At 44.3% G+C, this 16985-nt stretch overlaps 1 protein-coding gene and 2 long non-coding RNA genes across 4 annotated transcripts in view; 2 read left to right on the top strand and 1 right to left on the bottom strand.

The window, feature by feature from the left end:
- DSCAM (DS cell adhesion molecule) overlaps positions 1 to 16985 on the top strand; it is a 706002-nt gene that overhangs the window by 310387 nt on the left and 378630 nt on the right. The gene's annotated exons all lie outside the window — the stretch shown is intronic.
- Positions 216 to 2362, top strand: LOC109503300. The gene is made up of 2 exons (XR_002735776.2): positions 216 to 400; positions 1531 to 2362. It is a non-coding gene; the product is annotated as an uncharacterized LOC109503300 (long non-coding RNA).
- On the bottom strand, positions 394 to 9877 carry LOC111556343. The gene is made up of 3 exons (XR_006584778.1): positions 9644 to 9877; positions 2175 to 2264; positions 394 to 1653 (listed from the first exon to the last, which is right to left on the bottom strand). It is a non-coding gene; the product is annotated as an uncharacterized LOC111556343 (long non-coding RNA).

Raw genomic sequence — 16985 nt, forward strand, 5'->3', positions numbered from 1 at the left:
ATCAGTTTCATTGAATTTCTGTCTGGAAGGAAGGCAGGGAGGGGGCAGGACCAGCACTGTCCGCCACGTGGCTCGGGTTCTAATGGCCAGAGCCCTGCTTCCTCCCACGCGTGGGGCCCCCTCTGGTGGAGAAGGCTCGGGGATCAGGGTGGACACCTCTGCCTGCTTCCTTGCCCTCCCTGGAGTTCTGGTGGAATTCTGGTGGAATTCTCTGGTGGAATCCACATTGTCCTCCGTTTGCCCCACGCTTCCTGAGCAGCCCCCTCCGTGAGCCAGAAGCTTCCAGGCATGGAGCCCAAGAGTGGGAGACACTGACATAGGCCTTGTCTGCAGGGCAGGCGGTGACACCTGCAAGGCTCCAGTGAGACAACGAGGTGTGCTGATGCCAGGAGAAGAAATGGTCAGGACCCGTGGGCATGTCCCCTGTGGGAAAAGGCAGGCACACTCACGTACAGGGGGAGATGTGGAGTGAGACAGATATGGGGACATGGGCAGGGTGTCAGGCAGAGGGGACCTGAAGGAGAAAGAGAGTGTGGTGTGCTTGAGGTGGGGAAAGGTGTGGGGGAGGGGACGGATCAGGTTCAGAGAGGGAGGCTGTGGATGCCAGCAGGCACTTCCCCTGCAGCGTCCCGGGGGCCACAGTAATGGTCCTGTTGGCGTTAAGGAGACACAGACACGTCACTGCTGGGGAGACACAATCACGTTTGCAATATAAACTTCCACTGTGCCTGTGGTGTAGCAAGTGGTTGGGAGCAAGGGGCTGGCCAGCTCCCGAAGTGGGGTGATGCTTGAGTCATAATGCAAGTGAGAGCTGTGAGGAGCCTGACCCAGAGGACAGAGGACAGGACTCCGGCAGAGCTGAGAGATGACGTGGCAGAGAGTGGAATGGACTTGGTGGCACCACGGATGCTGACGGAGAGGGAGAAGGAAAAAGAGGGAGGGCGAGGTGACTTCTTTACTGGGAACTGGGTGGGAACCCCCACGGAGGGAACCAGGCGAAGTGTGGGTTTCGGGTGGAGAAGGAGGAGTGTGGTGTTGGAGGGGTTGATTTTGAAGTATCTCCAGGATTTCTTGGTGGAGGGGAGACTGTCTTTGTATGTGAGACAACACATTTTCTCTAGGAAAATTGGTTATTTGCGATTGTAAATCAGGCAGTTGAGTCCTTTTATAGGGTGGATGTGGGATAATTCAGAATTTTCCTAACATGGCGTAAAATGGGTCAAAGGGTTTTACTTTCAGTGCAAAAGCAGTTAGAGGGATCACCTGAAATCAGAGTTTCCCAATGGATAAATCGTAGACAACTGGTCACCTAAAAGTGTGGGAATCCTTTCTCCACCACAAGAAAGGGTTTTCTACCACACTCTTATTTACCAACAAGGGTCAGATGGAGACCCTTGGTCAAGTCTGTGTGTGATTCTAAAGAGAAGAGGACGATCAAGTCCAGAATAAGGACGGCTATTCTAAAAAGATAAACAATATTGGGAGAACTGATGGTGTTTTCTTTCTTCGAACTGAATTTGTATTTCACAGTTTCCAGGTGCTGGTTGGTGTCTTTTGCTTGGTCCAGCCCCTCTCGAGGTCCAATTATATAGGGAGCTGGGGCAATTGTCAACAGTTTGGTGTGTGTTATTTCATCCTGTTGGTGAGGCATCCCTTGAAAATAAACAGCACCCTCAGAGTTAAGACAGTATATCTCCAATGTAGAAACTGTCTCTTCAAAGTATTGCTGGGGGCAGTAGCAAATAAAAAATGGCAATCCTGTTTCCATAAACTTTATTGCATCCTGTAACTATGCTTTCTAGGTAGATAAAGGTTCTTAGTTTAGTTTTGTTTTGTTTTTCCTGCATAAAAGAGAAGAAAGACAGGTACCAGAGGGAGAGATGGCCAAGGGTTATCCTAATCCTCTGATATTTTATAGTGAAAAAAAATATTCCCTCGAAGAAGCAAGGTAGGTTTTTAAGGTGGTTATGAACATTTCTTCCAAACTCAGACACGCGGGCAACATTCTTAAAGCCCTTTTATACCTAAATGGCTAAGGAGCTTAGAAATTTACCTCGAATCTTTCTCATCCAGTAAGATTAGGGTTGGGTAGGAGCTGATGTGAGAGAGATGATTGTAACATAACCACTGACAGACAGAAATGACCACCAGTCTCTGAGGGTCCGGATACAAACCTTTGATCGGCTGAATTCTTAGTATTAAGGAGATCCATGTGGCTTTGGAAGGCTTTGAAAGGATCCAGGACTTTTAAGATAAGGTTGCTCCTAATCAACACAAGCAAACATTAGACCTTGGAGTAAAATCTCTGCAAACATAATTCCTATTCAAGAGGAAAAAAAAAAAAAAAAAACAAACTATTTTAGCAGCCACCAAGGAACCCCACCACGTTCTGTAATAGAAACACACAAAACTCGTGATGGATGTTTGTCAGTGCCTTTTAGCCCTGGAAGGTGTGGTAAAAGCTTTCTGGTGACTCGCTCAGGAACCTTCCCGAAGGTGAGTGTCATGGCATGCTTTGAAAAAGAGGGGCCCAAGATGGAAAGCCTTGACATTGCTAAGGGTAAACTATGTCTCGAAGCATACCTATGAGGATTCTCTGGCTACTCACCCCGACTGATTGTTGCTACACCAGCTGTCTTCCTGGATTCTGAAACCAGAGACATTGCTTTACAAGGTGATTTCTCGAGACTAACTCAGCAAAAGCAAAGGGCACAATAACTGTCCCGCAGCAGGGGAGGAGAGACATAAGGGCATTTCTCAAGCCTCTGGCTTTAAGGAACTGAGCCTGGAACTAGAAATATGAGGCACGAACACTCACAATTTATCAGTAACGTAGGGCAATGGTGCCCACAGTATCTAAACATGAAGATCATAGCTAAGCCGTCTTTCTTTTAGGTCAAGGAATAACACCATCCGGTAAATACTGGGAAGGGATATTTTAAGCCAGGGTTGTCCTAGAAAATCCAGAGCAAATGTTTATGCATATTCTATTGGTAAAAAAAAAATGCTTATATTTTACATTTTCTAAATACGTGTAACAATATATCAGAGGCCGGGAATTAATATAGCAAAGCGATCCCATGATGTTCTTAGATGTACTGCTTTAGTCCTTAGCTTCATGTGGTGAGTCTTGCCTTGTGTCTCTTGCATCTTATTTGAGCCACATGCGAGAAAGAAGAGAATTCCACATGGAACGGCCTGCTAGCATTCACCGTTCACCGTGGCCCGGGAGTCGTGGCTTTGGCCACGCGCGCATCATGGAGAGCTTTGTGAACGAAAATCGATGGTAACTTACCAGATCGTCCTGAGGACTTTGAGGACTGTTGTAGTCTCTGGCACTGAAGCAGCCCAGTGCTGAAGGATCACTTTTGGGCTTGGAGTTTTAAAATGGGGCCATGATATTTTGGGACACAAAGAGGGAGCATGGCCGCAAACCTGTGTCACTGGACACCGTGGAAATCTCGGGGATGTCTGGACGAGAGGCTTGCTCTCACGTTCTCATAGCTCCGAGTGGCGCATTCTTCAGAGAGAAAGGAGAGCCCCACACGGGGGTCCTGTCTCAGGCTTTCACGCAGGATTCCTCCCTGGGAGGCAAGAGTGGCTTCGGGCTTCCTTTGAACCAGTAGCTATGACAGCCAGAACCGGCACTGCTAGATGAAAACGCTGGATTTGCGCCAGGGCGTTTCAGTTACCCACGGCTGTGGAAGAAACCACCTCAAAAGTCAGTGGCTTAAAACAAGGGCTATCTGTTCGGCCGGTGCCTTTGCAGGTTGGCGGTTTGGGCTGGGCTCACCCGGGCTGGGGCATGCATGAGTCTGGGTCCAGCCACTTGTCAGCAAGGTGGCTCTGCTTTGGGGGATGGCCACGCTGTGTTTCGGTGTGATGGAAGGAACTGCTCCATTGGCTTCTTGTCATCAGCAGCCTAGCCCGGGCTCGTCCGTGGGGCATCTCAGCAAGGTTCAGGGAGAGAGAAGGTGTTTAAGGTCTCTGAAAGTCCCGGTTGGGGGCTGGCACACCGTGACTTCTTCCTCATCATATAGGTCATCGTGAGACACAAAGCCCCTGTCTGTGGTTCTCTCCAGAGTGTCTCAGTCAGCATAGTTCCTGGCTTTCTAGCTGGTTCTCAGACTACTTTCATTATCTCCAGGACTCCAAATCCCATCCACCCGCCATGCCAACCCTCACCCCAACCCTCTCCTGGAAGATGGCCTTGTCTCTACATAGCTAGAAAGGGGAGAGCAATGGAACAATTCTGTTTAATTAATATTCTGATCACAGGACCAGGGTCCATAAGGCCAGGACCCCATGAGTAGCCCTCACATCCCTGGCCTGAAGAAGCCAGGAAAAGGGGTGGAGATCATTTGGGGCAGTAGAGCTTCCCTGGAAGGCTTGGCCTTGTGCTAAGTCACATGCAGCGTGAACAATATCCTGCCCTCTCCTCCACATTCGGGTCTCTCCTGAAGACACACGGTCCCTGCCACGTGATCAGCCGTAGGGGCATCACAGCTCTGCATCTAGAACCAGTCCCATTTGAGCAGCTGATGGGGCTTCCCTGAGACCCCAAGATAAGAAATTGAGTGCAAGCAGTTCATTTCAGAGGCAGTCCCAGAAAATATCCTAAGGAATTAGGGAAGGGAGACAGGAAAGGAAAGAAGGCAACGACGTGAGTGTTGTGCAGTGAGTTACTGCCCTTCGTAACGGGGGCTCAGTCCCACCTGGGGAACCCCGAGAGACCTGGTGGATTACCCTTAAGGAATGATCATACCTGACGGACAAGGAACCTGCCGTATCTGTGGCTGAGAGCTGTTCCTGGGGACTTTGACCCCCCGAACGCTCGCTGTCCTGACTGCTGGCGAGAGAAGGCTCTCAGGTACAGGGGTGCAGCTGTTTGCAGTAGGACCCCTCTTGGCCAGAACTGGAACACAGGTGCCTCACAGCATGAAGTGAACTTTGTGAGGCCACACAGCCAGGAACTAAATCCGACTCTAAAGTCCGTGCTCTTTTTGGCTGGACGAGGCGCCATCCCAACCACGGAATACATTGCCCCCAAAGGGAGAGGATAGGCCAGAGGAACAAAGTGTGCCGGGGGAAGATGCAGTGAGCTCGACAGGGCTGAGGGCCCAGAGGATGGATGAACATTGTGGAAATGGAGAGCAAGTAAGCAAAACAGGAAAGAACAGGAGAGAAGAAGAAATGATGATCACACCAGTAGTTGCTGGGATCCAAGATGATGTTGGGTGTGCAGAAGGCTGGGTGATAAAAATCAAAGGCCACTTGGGGCGCCTGGGTGGCGCAGTCGGTTAAGCGTCCGACTTCAGCCAGGTCACGATCTCGCGGTCCGTGAGTTCGAGCCCCGCATCAGGCTCTGGGCTGAGGCTCAGAGCCTGGAGCCTGTTTCCGATTCTGTGTCTCCCTCTCTCTCTGCCCCTCCCCCGTTCATGCTCTGTCTCTCTCTGTCCCAAAAATAAATAAACGTTGAAAAAAAAAATTAAAAAAAAAAAAATCAAAGGCCACCAAAAACTGACTGTTTGAATATCTTAGCAAACCACTGATGCATTCACGGAAGAGTTTATCAGCAATGTATAAATGTTCTTCTTACCCAAATAGTGTTTGTTTCATGGCAGTCTGGGTCCTGTGACACAAAGCCCCACATTCTGTAATGATCTATTCTGATCTGTTCTAAATGCACCCCTGCCCTCTGCTAGACAGAAAACAGGGAGACCGACTCTTTCAAACCCTGGGGGCATGGCGTCGCTCTTTAGTTTTATGTTCCCAGGTATATTTATTGGATGCCCTATTATATGAGTATATTTGCATGAAATAAATACACCATGAATAAAGATCCACTTTGGGAACACCATCTGCCAACACAAGTGGTGAAGTGCACATTCTTATTTGTGAAGTTTTCATGAACTTTTCTGGGATCTCGGGAGCATTATTACTTGTATCAACGTCATGTGGATTAACATAATGTGCTTAAATTCCATAGGTATCTATGAAGTTTTTTTTTTTTTTCCCTGAGCCAAATAAGTCACCTTTGACCAGAAAAACTGAATAAAAAATGAATGAGTAAGTTTGCTGGCCCAAATTCTGTGTTTAGCTGACATATTGTATACCAAGAGATTGCACTGATTATTAATAAATGGCAACACCACCCCCCGCCAAATGCTAGAAAAGCTTAACTCTACAAAATGCTTATATTTTATTGTTTATATTTATGTGTATCTTAACATAGAGTTAGGATTTTATATATTAAGAGACGTTAAGATTTATATGTATATATAATACATACGCAGTACAATTTTTACAATTATCTAAACTTTAACAAAATCTAACATTGTAAATTCCTTAATCAATCACAGCAGAAAAGGGGGGGGGGAGACTTCACTCTACAAATACTCATTGTGTTACTTCTTTGCATTAGTATTTTTGCGCTAGTAATATTGTGGAGAAGTTCAGAAATAAAGACATAGAAAAGGAAGAAAGAGAATTCTCATGTGTGGTGTTCTCCCATAACCACACTAACAGTAAAAGTTTTTTAATATCTCTTTGTTGCTTTTCCCGATTTTAGATTTTTTTTTTTTTGATTACTTGTGTCGAAAATTACCAAATTTTTAAAAAGTTTACTTTGGGAGAATTTGTTCATGAAAATTCTAACTTTTAAGTTGTTCGTGATCAGTTTTCTCAAGGACCCAAACTGCCGCTAGTAATTTTTTTAAGGTAGATGTGACATGTTTTGTTATAAACCAAATTCTCTTCATCAGATTAAGCTTTCACATTTATTCAGATTCTTGAGACACTCTTTGCGTTACTGACTCTGTTCCCTTATTTTATGACTTATTTTATTTTATTTTATTTTATTTTATTTTATTTTATTTTATTTTTTCAACGTTTATTTATTTTTGGGACAGAGAGAGACAGAGCATGAACGGGGGAGGGGCAGAGAGAGAGGGAGACACAGAATGGGAAACAGGCTCCAGGCTCCGAGCCATCAGCCCAGAGCCCGACGCGGGGCTCGAACTCCCGGACCGCGAGATCGTGACCTGGCTGAAGTCGGACGCTTAACCGACTGCGCCACCCAGGCGCCCCCTTCATGACTTATTTTAAAACTGGAAGTTTGTGCTTCTTAATCTCCGCCACCTAATTTGCCCATCTTCCCGTACCCCTACCCTTTGGCAGCCACGTTTGTTCTCTGTACTTATGAATCTGTTTCTGTCTTTCGTTTGTTGGTTGCCTGCTTTGGTTTTTAGGGTCTGCATATAAGTGAAATGATATGGTATTTGTCTTTATTTTATAGTACCCTTTGGGTCCGTCCATGTTGTCATAAATGGCAAGATTTCATTCTTTTTTATAGCTGAGGATATTCTCTTGCACATGTGTATCCCACATCTTCTCTATCCGTTCATCTACAGATGGGCATTTGGGTTGCTTCCATATCTGGGCTACTGTAAATCAAGCTATAATAAACATAGGGGTGCACATATCTTTTCGAACTAATACACAGCCCCCCTGAAGATGTAGAGACGAAATGAAAGTTGTTTTGCCCCCGACCAACTATAGACATCAGGTGATCAATTTTGTTTCCTTTCCAAGGGAAAATATTTGTCATGCACCAGCAAGGGGCCGTGAACTCCAGTTTGAAAAGACTCACAAAGTACAACTCTCCAGTTTGAAAACTGGGGAGTTGAAGCCCAAAGAGATAACGTGACTTAGATTTAGTTATCAGTGTTTATTGTTTCAAAGGGGAAAAATTAAATTAATGAAGGCATTGAAAACTACATTGCATTCTTATTAAATACATTTTGTAGGATTTGTGGTTGATGATCGTGAACATCAAATCTGACTTCCCTGTTGAGCAAAATGAACGATAATCAAGTGGAACAAATTGCATTGCTATTATCCCTTCTTGTTGATTTGAGCTAGCACATGATAACTGAACTGACATGGGCTTTGTTTGCTTAGCTCTTCTAAGGAGATGTGCATGCATTTTGCACTTTGAATTTATACCAGTTTTCTATCTACTAACTGCCTAGTCCCGACCTCGATTTAATCAAGAGTTCTGTCTCCCTCTTCAGTTTAATTATAACACATACCCATGGAAAACACATATTTTATGCCTAGTTTTGTTCTAGAACGCTTGTCAACCTGAGCACTGTTGACATTCGGGGCCAGATAATTCTTTGCTAACGGGCCAGGGGGGCTGTCCTGTGCGTTTTACAAGATACTTAGCAGCATCCCTGGCTTCTACCCACTAGATGTCAGTATCACCCGTTCTCCCACTCCCACTTGTGACCAAAAATGTCTCCAAATATATTAACCCAATGTCGTCTGGAGTACAAAATTGCCCCCCATTGAGAACCCGTATTCTAGGTACAGTAAGGGTTGTAAGAGTATTGTAAGACCACAGAGAGAGAGGGTGTTTCTAGAGCCTCTTGTGGTCTGATTTTGTTAGAATCTGCTAGAAGCTAAGCAAACGAGGGCCATTTCAGCTCAGTTATCGTGTGCTAATTCAAACGTAATCATTGGTGATGATTTTCATACACACCATCTTCATCCAGTCTCAGTTTGTTGGTGTTTTTGTTTGTGTGTTTTGCCCCCTCAAGAACGTACAAAACTGTAAATACATTTAGGACATTTAAATTGTTGACGGCAATCTTTGATTTTGACACACTTTCAGGGGAAAAGTATTTGCTGGAATATAGTAGCATTGCGTTTAACCTCACCCTCCATTTGACTTGCTATGATTATAGAGCATCACTTTCTCTAGAAGGAGGAGGATATTTACAGTAAGGCAGAGCTACCGACACGCAAGCCTGACACACGTATCGATGTGTGGGCATTTCAGGTCACCCCTGAAATTTAACTTGAAGTTTATAGGTCCGTGGCTCACAGAATTTCTTCTGGTGGAAATTTATCCCTGCGTTGAGAAGAACTAATCTACTGCATGCATAATGTAGGGCCAAGGCTAATGCCATTCGGGCAATGTATTGGCTCAGAGTAGTTATATGTCTTGAAATAGATGAGAGGTCTGAAATAATATACGTATTCACGGGTATTAGGAGTCAGGAGCTATAAATGTTGGGATCCAGAGAATGCAAGAAGGGTAAGGCACATGCTTCGTGATCTAAATTACCCAGGTGATGGAAGTTTCAAAGGTGCCTGTTTGTTATTGTTGCTTAGGTTTGTTGTTCAAGCAAACAAGTATCATATTAGGGTTCTCCAGAAAAATAGAACCAATAGGGTGTGTGTGTGTGTGTGTGTGTGTGTGTGTGTACACATACCTGCCCCACCAAATTCTGGGCATACCCTCCCTCTGCATTAAATGCCAGTATCTCTGTGAACCAGAGTTTATCAACCCAGAGCCTGGAACTATAGCTGAGGCTCAGGGCCACCTGCAGGGCCAAACAGGTGCTTCAAGGTGAGACCAAGGGGCTGGATTCCGGAAAGCAAGAGCCGGCTGCTGCTACAGGTACCCAGTGGCAAGGGAATGGAGAGCCCGACTGCACCGGCAGCACGTGTCCAGCGTCCCTCCTGTGTCTCAAGAGCTAAGACTCAGGCCGGCACAGGGCTGCAGGTCCCCGAACCACCACAGAACGACAGGTTTTGTAAACCCGAAGGCAGGAGGAGGGCAGGGGGGAGTTACCTTGTATTTATTTGCTGTTCTTCTATCCACGGCCTTTCAGCTGCTTAAGTCGTGACGTTTATGTTTAGGTCCAGACAGAATGGGCTAATGCCTATCCACACCGAAGACAAAGGGACGCCTGGGTAGCTTAGTTGGTTGAGGGTCCAGTTCTTGATTTTGGCTCAGGTCGTGATCTCATGGTTGTGGGATCGAGCCCCAAGTCGGGGCTCTGCACTGGGCATTGAGCCTGCTTAAGATTCTCTCTCTCTCTCTCTCTCTCTCTCTCTCTCTCTCTCTCTCTCTCTCTCTCTGCCTCTCTGCCTCTGTCTCCCCTCCTTCTCTCTCTCTCTCTCTCTCTCTCTCTCTCAAAAAATGACTGAAAACAGAACATTAAATAGCATCGTGGAAATGCTCAAATTGGATGGTTTAGTTATCACCTGGGTTGATGTTATGGGGCAGGCCAGCAAAGGTTGGTCTTAGGTTCTAGGGGGAAAAAAGCGCTAACAGGAAAGAGAGAGGGAGAGAGAGGGAGGGGGGAGAAAGAGAGAGCGTTAGAGAGTAAGAGAGACAGGAGAGAGTAGAGAAGAGAGAGAGAGAGGGGATGAAAGAGAGAGAGAGAGAGAGAGAGAGAGAGAGAGATTTGGACCCTAAAGGCAGTAACGTGTGTGTATCTTAGCAGAAAGAGCCATTTGGATTTCTCCAACACCGTAGGGCGCTGCAGAGACCCTCCCCTCCTCCTGCTTCCTCCCTGGGCTGGCGTTTCTTTCCTTTCTGACCCCTGCCTGGTCACAGAGAGAGATGGATTTTGACAGAATCAGGAAGAGTTGTTCTATTTCCATGGCAACGTCAATTCACATTCTGCAGGTATATCGCGGCCACTTAGGCCACGGACTAAATGAAGGCTCCTGAAGGTTCTGGCCAAAAATAACTTGGCAGGCCACCGTTCCTCCCAGCCCCACGGAGATGGGCATTAACTGACGGGATGCCAGCTGTCAGCTCCGCTCCTGTCTCCCTGCTAAAGAGGAAGGAGCAGGACTTGCCAGTGCTTGGGGGAGGGGTGCCAGCCAGGGGCTGCTCCATTGTTTCCACGGGCTCAGAAATAGCTGAATGGAACATGAAATACATTCTAACTTGTTCACCCCAGGGGCGCCAGATAATTTGTATTTCAGCACAAGTATTATAATTACATAGCTTAGAGTTAGAATTAATTAGCATTTGGGGAAGTCGTGATAAAACCGAGCAGTTATTAAAAAATTAATTTTAATAGAAATCAGTTTGGAGAGTGTTGCTTGTCTTTTGAAAGAGGACTGATTGATTGATTGATTGATTGGTTTATGATAGCGAAGGGAGGGAAAAGGATAACATGATTCAATAGTCCCATAACCAACCTAGAATAATAACTGCCCTTATCATTGGGTGTTACCCATGGGTAACTAACTCTCCAGGGATAGTGGAGAGATACTAAAAACCCAAACCAGTGGCACAAATGCCCAGCACGTTTAAAAATAACTCAAGAGTTACGGTAATGTTTGAGGGTTACCTGTGGGGGGAAAATGCTTAGTATTATCCTTTAAAAAAAATACATCATCTCCCAAAGAGATGGGTTATGTCAACGTTACTGATAATAAACACAGTGGAGAATCGCTTCCTATATTTGTTCTGGACACACAAGATGCTCGGCAGGCATTAGCATGGGTCGAAGAGTAACTCCCGCAGTCAGCAAATACTGTCTGTGCATGTTCTAGGTATAAGGCTGTCCTGGGGCTCTGGGGGAGAATACAGAAGACACATCCTTGCCCTCAGAAGCTTTTACCCTGTGTGGTTCCTTGGCATGGGGAGTCAGAAGAGACTGGTTTATATGAAGGAAAAACATTTCGACCTTAGGTTGGAATTTAATGACACCACCTCTTAAAACCAAAGACACTCCTAATAAAATCTTAGTTTTCTGAAGTTGTTCATCTTTCCGTGGTTCTATCAAAGCCTATCCTTACTCTCAGGAGATAACGTTGAATGATTCGAGGTAAAACGGGCATCAGGTGCGCAACCTACTTTTTAAATTGTTCGGCAGCAGCAATGGCTGTGTCACTCTTGGAGGAAGTGACAGTGGTGATGCAGGTGGCACTTTGTCAGCGAGTGGCCAGGCTAAGTGAAAGGTATACTGCGGATCACCCTGCTATTTTCGTAACCGTCCCTTACTTTGTATGTTTTCAAAATTGTAAGTTAAAGAGTAGTGGGAGTACATAGCTTTTGATGAAGTGACCATTTTCAGATTTTCAGAAACAAAGGTAAGAAACCATTGCTTTGGAAATGATTTCCACTTCAGAAAAGGGATGCGGTCAGAAAAAGCTCTTTCCTATTTCACAGTTAACAGTAGAGAGGTTTCTGCTGTGTGACGAAAGCCATAGAAGGGATGAACTTGTAAGGACTGAAGGTCTAGCTTTTTCTAAAGGCTGGGAACTCGCTCTTGAAGCAAACATAGAAATAACTTCTGCACACTGCCTCTTCTTGGAAACAGTATTTCACCGTCTCTTCCCAGGCTGTACCCTTGCCACTGTCTCAGGATTAAATGATCAGGTGTCACACTCAGCGTTTTCATACCTAAGATGGATTGTTCCCTTCAGAAGGTCCTTTGGAGAAGAATGTCTGGGGTTTCAGAAGCTCTGTGTTAAGAATGGTCTAATAACCACCATTATTTAACACACATTACGTATTTATGTTATATTTACTAGTACGAGAGAGAAAACAAGGAATAAGAATAAATTCTTCTGCAGGCTCTGTTTGTACATGCTATCACCGTGCTCCATAAAGAAAAAAGAACTTTAATATTTCAGTCCATTTTGGCATTTTTTATCTTATCACTGGATATTGTCATAGAGCATGAGAATATATATATATATATACATACACATATATGTGTGTGTGTGTGTATACATATATATGTGTGTGTGTATACATATATATGTGTGTGTGTGTGTGTATATATGTATATACACACACACACACACACACATATACACACACACACACATATATATATATATATATATATACACACATACGTACATATATACGTACTGGTGCAACCTACATTGTCTGACTATTGCTTGTTGAAAATTCGTATTAGTTTTATGTAACACCTAGAGGAGAAAACAGAGATCCAGAAGTTCCATGGTTTACTTCGAGTAAGGAGACAATCATCTCCTATATTCTGATGTGTTGAGTTAGAGCCTGGGGCATTTTCTTAATAATCCAGAGTTTTAACCATGAGCCACGTTTTAAGAGGAATGAGTACGTATCACGAAAATTAATGGGAGAACCTCGTTCATGTTCCCCGGGCTGATGACGCATCGCATGGCTCCCTGGCTCAGTGACGACATACGGTGAGAGAAAAGGTGATTCAGGAATTGTAAACAGAGTACAAGGGACTGAGGCAGCAGCTTTACCCTAATTCTTTGGGAACAAGGAGGATGGTTGTTGGGTTTTCTTCGTACTTGCCCTGTTTCTCTTAAATTATTTCAGGAGGATGCTTTCATGTTTTGAAAGGCAAATTTTTGAAGAGAATTGTGTGCCTCCTAGTTCACACCCAGCCGATGCCTGCCTCCGCTTGCGCCAATGGCCTCGGATCTTCCGTGTGGATTCTGTATACCGTCTATCACTGCGTTGTTTAGCGAGCAGTTCTGAGACCAGAGTGTTGAAAGTTTATGACGTGCTTTTCTGTTACCTCTTCCGGGGTAGAGTTTGGTTTCTGGAAAATACTTTATTTTCAACTGTACTTATGTTTTCTTCATTGTTGCATACATTTTCCAGTTTTTAAGTTCTCCTTCTAAATATGTTATTTTTCTTGTATTCTCTCCATGTATTCAACACCCATATGCGTGTTTTTGCTCTTAGGTTTTTGTTTGTTCCCAAGATGGAGTGTATTCTCTTAACCATTGTGGTTTCTGCACTGGGATGTAAATAGTGTGCACATATGTTTGGAGGTGGTAATTTGCATCCTGTCTTGGCAAGATGCCCCGAAGCACCCACCTCTTTCTGTCCAGGGGCAAGTTACATCTCTTTATTTTTTATTATTTTAGATGTTTATTTATTTTTGAGAGAGAGGGGGAGAGAGAGAGCACAAATAGGGGAAGGGCAGAGAGAGAGAGAGGGAGACCCAGAAACCAAAGTAGGCTCCAGGCTCCAAGTTGTCAGCACAGAGCTCAACATGGGGCTCAAACTCATGAACCGTGAGATCATGACCTGAGCGGAAGTCAGACACTTAACTGACTGAGCCGCCCAGGTGCCCTACAAATGACATCTCTTTAGAGACACTGTGTGACCTCACCATCTACCACTATGATCTGTGTTCTCTGTGGTTAGGAATTACCTCCCTACACAGCCTGAGATTTAGTGGTATTCGTGGCCAAGAAGAAGAGACAGGAAGAGAAGGTACGTTGAGTGAATTAGAGTATGTAATAGAAGACAGAAGCATGCCAGAAGACAGACAAACGCTAGTGAGAGAAAAAAAGAAAGGCGTAGTAAGACACAGGTAGAGGAGGGGAACATGAGAGCCCCATTGATGCCCCATCGGGCCTTGTTGTCAGAGAGAAATTTTGGAGGAAATAGTCAGCACTGGACAGATCTGCTGTCCCCTCCCTGAAGTTCTGAGAGCGGCCACCAGGGACGCAGTTCATTGTGCTAATGCACAGGCGCTGTCCAGGCGTGACCCAGAAAGGCTAAAGACTACTACTCCCAAAGCTTATAACTAGAAAATGATATAAATTCACTACAAAAAGGTAAAGTGTGCAGTAATATTTAAAGATAATTTAAAACTACAAACTGATGAGTCTTTCCGTTAAAATAACCAAGTAGTCAGAAGCTGATGCTTCCCAAATGCTGTCCAGTTAGAGGACAGATCTATAACATTTCTCCTGGTGATCAGTGACGTGGAATAATGCGGTGTGAAGAAAGCCTGGCACGCTCTCCTCTTCCCTTTCTTTTTCAAGCTTTGACAACTATTGAATTTTGTTCTCTCTGCCCATTTAGACTCCAGAACATCACGAGATGCCCACAGCTCTAAGTAATAGATGTAAGATTGGGAAGGACAGTGAGGATGCCTGTCTACTTCCCATTGTATCCCCAACGAACAGCAGAGGGACTACACTGAGTAGGTGTTAAATTAACACTTGTGAACGAATAGATGAGAAAGAAAATCGACTCAGTCATTTTTGTGAGTGACAAAGAACAGGGCTCAGTTAGGGTAGGATGGACAAAATGCCTTTCTTCTCCTTTGCAATCACTGAATGGAGTTTGGTTGGAAGGAGATCTTTGTGCGATTGATTCAAACACATTCGCCGTCCTATTGCAAAACCGTGCAGCCTGTCTCCCTCTCTGTTCTCATTCTAGAGGACTTCTTTCTGTGTGCAAGCCCTTTTTTGATAAAAACAATACCTCAATCTGATACCTGCTAGGTGGCAAAGTGGCAGTTGATACGTAGTCAGAGGGGCAAGGGGCTAGTTTTGGCGGAAGTAAAAGACCCTAACTTTATCCGATGAGAATTATAAATTCATAAACTTGTGGGGTGTTTGAGCTGAAAGGGACATTAGTGATCTGATTTTGGTTCAATCCTTTCCATTTTTTTGTAGTTGATGAAAGCTTTTCCTTAGGAAGTGGTAAAGTTGCTCAACCCAGATCATGTTTATTTTGCTTATCTGTGTTAAGTAACATGCATGGCATTTAGAGTATTTCTTTTTCAAAGGGAACTCTCACGTGTTACTTGATAAAGAAATTCATGTAATAACTGGCCTTAAGCTTAATTCTTTGAAGTTTTAATTGTATTTATGTGAAAATGTATTTTTAACATCAGTCCTTAACAGCTGTGTTTCCTTGGGGCTGTCAGAAAATTTCTACTATATTTCTTTATCTGTTAAATGGACACAGAAATATTTGCTCTTTTCCATTCTCCTTTCTCGGGTGTAGCCGAGGACCTGTGAAAACACTTTATAAACTGTAAAGTAATATACCACATACAGAATTACATAAATTCATAGAATTTTATTATCTCTACAAATAAACCTGATCTTTATTATTAATACATGTATGCACAATACAAAATGTTTCTGATAAATTTTTTTAAATTGGAATTTTGGGGCGCATGAGTGGCTCAGTTGGTTGAGCATCTGACTCTCGATTTCAGTTCAGGTCACGATGTGACAGTTCATGGATTTGAGCCCCACATTGGGCTCTGTGCTGACAGTGTGGAGTCTGTTTGGGATTCTCTGTCTCCCTGTCTCTCTGCCCCTCCCCTGCTCGCACTCTCTCTCTCTCTCTCTCTTCCTCAAAATAAATAAGTAAACTTAAAAAATAAATAAAAATGCGGATTTTATGGAGTGTTTGGACTGTAGAACAAACATGATGTGATTTTTCTGAAACCAAAATTTCTGACTTTTGTTTTAATATGTAAATAAGCATGATACTAGTTCTTGAACAACTTATTATTTAAAACTTCAGCTCTATTTTGATTCCGAAAAGAAAGATTAGGGGTGCTTGGGTGGCTCAGTCGGTTAAGCGTCCGACTCTTGATTACGGCTCAGGTCATGATCTCACAATTTGTGAGTCTGAGCCCTGCATCGAGCTCCATGCTGACAGTGCAGAGCCTGCTTGAGATTCTCTCCTGCTTTCCCTCTCTCTCTCCCCCTCCTCACCCTCTCAGAAATAAAAAATAATAAAAACTTAAAAAAATAAAAATAAAATAAAAAAAGATTAATTAGAAGGCAATATCTAGACATGTCCGACTACATAGCTAGAATATTAGTGATACGAGTACTAGCCCCACCGAAACTAATACATTTCCCCCTAAATTTGATTGCCTTTGATTGAAGTATGGCCCATACTTTATTACTATATTAGGTTTAGCTCTGTCCATTAGTGATGTCGTAGCGATTGTTTTTTGTTGTTGTTTTTAATCTTCAGGGGTTAGTTTTAGAGTCCTTCAGAAAAAAAAAAAAAATTCCAAGCATTTCTTACAAATTTGCTTTCCGGTCTGGGTTTGTTTTGCTTCGAAATGTGCATATGCCGTTTTTATAACTTCACAGCTTATGAAGTCATTGTGCTTGAGCCTTTGTTCCTGGTTTTTAATGTGATCCTCTTTGATCATCTAACAGTTTGCACTGGCTGGCCGCTGTATGTGAGGCGCTGCGTATCGAGCGGGTCTACGCCCGTGTCCGTGTCTGGTCTTCCTTGTCAATCTGCACCCACTGCGTGTTGACATTTGCCCTTGGGGTGAGCATGTGCAGGCCCCCTGGGAAATCAGGGACAGGCCCCTGGCTCTGAGTGAAGTGCACAAAGAGGAGACGTCATTCCTCCTTCAACGCCCTCCCGGTGA

Source organism: Felis catus, chromosome C2, assembly GCF_018350175.1.
Source record: "Felis catus isolate Fca126 chromosome C2, F.catus_Fca126_mat1.0, whole genome shotgun sequence".
In the NCBI taxonomy this organism is placed as follows: domain Eukaryota; kingdom Metazoa; phylum Chordata; class Mammalia; order Carnivora; family Felidae; genus Felis; species Felis catus.